General features: G+C 37.9%; 1 long non-coding RNA gene across 1 annotated transcript; it reads left to right on the top strand.

Annotated features, from left to right (window-relative positions):
• The first annotated feature begins 1,738 nt into the window (after positions 1–1,738).
• Positions 1,739–3,124, top strand: LOC144902004 (uncharacterized). The gene is made up of 3 exons (XR_013630228.1): positions 1,739–1,871; positions 2,097–2,333; positions 2,767–3,124. It is a non-coding gene; the product is annotated as an uncharacterized LOC144902004 (long non-coding RNA).
• The last annotated feature ends 208 nt before the right edge of the window (positions 3,125–3,332 follow it).

Here is a 3,332-nt window from a genome sequence, read left to right on the forward strand (position 1 = left end):
AGTCCCAAGGTAATGTCTCTAAAAGCTAAACTGCTGCACTGAAAATTAGGCTGCATTCTAATTTCACTGTTATGTTTAATGCAGTTTAATACAAGTCATTTCTTTGAAGGATCATTTTGAAGACTAGTTTGTCATTTTTTTTTTTTTACTTTTGAGCTGTTAGCTGTCAATATTTAGACCTACATACATACGTACACATTTGATATATTCTGTGTTCTTTTTTGGAAGAAGTATGACTGCTATGTAAAATATGTTTCAATATTCTTCAGGAAGAAATATGTATAATATGTAATATTTGATTTCATGTCTTCATTTGGAGCTCCTCCATGTTTATTTGATGGTAAACAGTTGGACAAGTTGGCCATTATATGCAGTGGTGGAGTGAGTACACGACTTCAGTACTTGAGTAAGAGTACAAATCCTCCTTGTCAAATTTACTCCACTACAAGTAAAAGTAGCTCTGTCAAAATGTTACTCGAGTAAGAGTATGAAATCAATTTTCTACTCGAGTAAAGTACAAATCCTTAAAATCTGTACTCAAGTAAATTTACTCCGTTACTTTCCACCACTGATTATATGTAATAAACAAGTTTGACCATTAAACTGACTGAACTGTATTTATGTTCATAAAATTAACGTTATTGATAAAAAAAACAATTGAGAAAACAATTTGAAATATTTGTGATGAGGAATGAAAAACAAATGAGCTGGAATAGCTTAAATTAATTATATTGACAACTTCATTGAACTTTAACCATTTTATTAAAATTGAGTTGGTTCACCTGAATTGAACTTGAACCATTTTATTAAAATGAAGTTGGTTCACCTTAATTAACTGTTTGCAGGATGAAGTAAATCATGTCGGTTGTCCTTAAATAACTTAGTTAATAACATTAAAAGACTTGTTGGATTTACTGAAAGGTTTTAGTTGGAATTTCTTAAAAAGATTGACGCAAATTGTTACCTTCATTGAATTAAGCTGAGCCACTATATTTTTTTTTAGAGTGTATAGAACAGAAATATAAAGTGCTTGTTGAATTGCACGTTGCTCTCCTGCCTAAGAATAAAAGATAAATGATGACAGAATTACAGACTTATGACATACTACAATAATGAATTAGCAGTTATAATTTGTGGCTACCCAACTATGTAAAAATGCAACATTATAACATACAATAGATAATAACACACAACAAATCAGCAGCAGTGGACAAGTTAAAAATGATCACAATCAGTGGCAACGGGTTTGATTTTCCAAAGTTGAAGATGCTTGGAAAATGAAGCAATAGTGGGTAGATCAGGCACTTGGTGCGGAGTTCCAAGAATTTGTCGCTCCGTAGGAAAAAGTTGCTTGACCAAAGGTCCTTCTCCTTAAAAGAACAGTGGGTTAGCACAGCAAATCAGAGACCTTTTCTCCAAAAATAACAGGTGGGCGAGAGCTTGGATGACTCTGACCTATCTCGCTTATGGGCGGTACAAAGTCAAAGTCTTCTTTTGGAAGCCTCAGTCCTCCTGTGGGCGTCTCTTTCCCGAGTGAATGGTCTTATATGCTAGAAGCACATGCATGCAGAAGCCAACTTTTAACATACACTTGCATACTTGCACTTAAGTGCGTTCACACTGTGTACAAGCAGAACAGAGACACCTAGTGCCAAAAACGCAGAACTACAGCACACAGACTTCCCACAATGCCATTTTTCTTAAAGGGCCATGATGCACTTTCCGGAAACGATGGTCGCAACATTCAGATGAAGCACGGACGGCCGGAAGCCCCGCCCGGCACGCTATAGAGCGGTTTCAAATAAAAGAGGGACGGCCTGAGGGCAACCTGCTTCTTACGCACTTTGAAGAAAATTGAACAAGTGTGAGTAGTAAGTACGCAAACTCTCTGTACTCTTTGTACACGCTATTAAAACATTATAATTGTTAAATGGCTTTAAGTGACCTTTAAACGGCATACATTGAGCTAGCTTAAGTAGCACACGGCCTTCAACGTCAGAGGCTCATATTCAAAAAACTAAAGCAGACAGCAGGCTGAATTCTATATAGTTTGAAAGCATATTGACTGCGCTTTCCCTCCTTTTTTTGTTTTACAGAACTCCCTTCTATGGCAGGAGGCTGGTCCACCGGTCACACCTGTAATTGATTGCAGCAGCTACTAACAGTGAACATGGCCACCTTGTGCCATGCCATTCTGCGCATGCGTCAGAGGATCGTTTGAGCTCAGACTTCCCAAGACGAAGTTCGAGGGCGCCATGTTTTCACGGGAAGACAATGGAAGACGACGTGGACAGTCGTTTAACAAGGAAATTCATCGATGTGGAGCCATATGGGTAGGTCATATGCTTATCTGACTTGTTTTCTGTCACCTTTCCTGTTCCTGTTCAATGTTTACGTCAGTGTCATAATGTGACATACGCGACGTTAGCATTAGCTTACCTTTAGCCTGCCAGCCAGCCAGCTAGCTAGCTAGCTAGCTAGCTCGCTATCAACTGCGAGCTGTTTTCGGTTGCAGAACAGGAGATTTTTATGTTTATTAAATGTGTAAGGATTCGTCCCTTTTATATATGTTATGTGATTATTTTGGCAGCAGCAGTGTCCTCTAAGCCATGGGAACCGCGTGTAGCGCAAACATTTGTTGAAGTATGCTAGCGACCTGAGTCTTGTGGATACCATCGGGGAGCGGGAGTTTTTGTTTGTGACAAGTATTCCATGGAAGTGAATTTTGGAACTTTAATTTCACCTATACACATACACGATCTCTAGACACCTGGGGTGAAGGACGCGCCACAGAGAGGCCGCCGCCGGGGTCAAGGTGGCCAACCCCTACAGAAGGTAACATTACAATATGTATATGGTTATTTGAATCTGGAAATGGCAGTTTAGCCTTTTAAGTTTTATTGATTTAAAGAGTTGGATAATGGAGTTCCTCAACGATATCCCGTTGTGAGGAAAAAAGAGTTTTGTTTAGGTTAGGTTTCAAGACACAGATGAAAAATGTGTATTAACCCATAGATGCATAAGTGGGTCAAAAATGACCCAGTCAGGTTGTTTTCTTGAAATATCTTCATAATGAATTTTTTTTTATCATTTCATATTCCAGTTATTCCGAAAAAAACATGTTTTCAATATAATACCATTCAAATTTTTAACTTAGCTTTTATACATTTCAAGAAATATGGACTCTTATGGAAGAGTGTAGGGTCCAGTCACTCATGCATCTTAGGGTTAAGAACTAAGTTGATTTTGAGTGTTTTGTTTAAAAAAAAAAAAACAAAAAAAAAACCCAACAAATATTGTCAAGCAGCTTTGTCGTTTGGACTACTAACCAT

Source organism: Doryrhamphus excisus, linkage group LG17, assembly GCF_037039965.1.
Source record: "Doryrhamphus excisus strain RoL-2023G ecotype Guam linkage group LG17, RoL_Dexc_Guam_v1.1, whole genome shotgun sequence".
In the NCBI taxonomy this organism is placed as follows: domain Eukaryota; kingdom Metazoa; phylum Chordata; class Actinopteri; order Syngnathiformes; family Syngnathidae; genus Doryrhamphus; species Doryrhamphus excisus.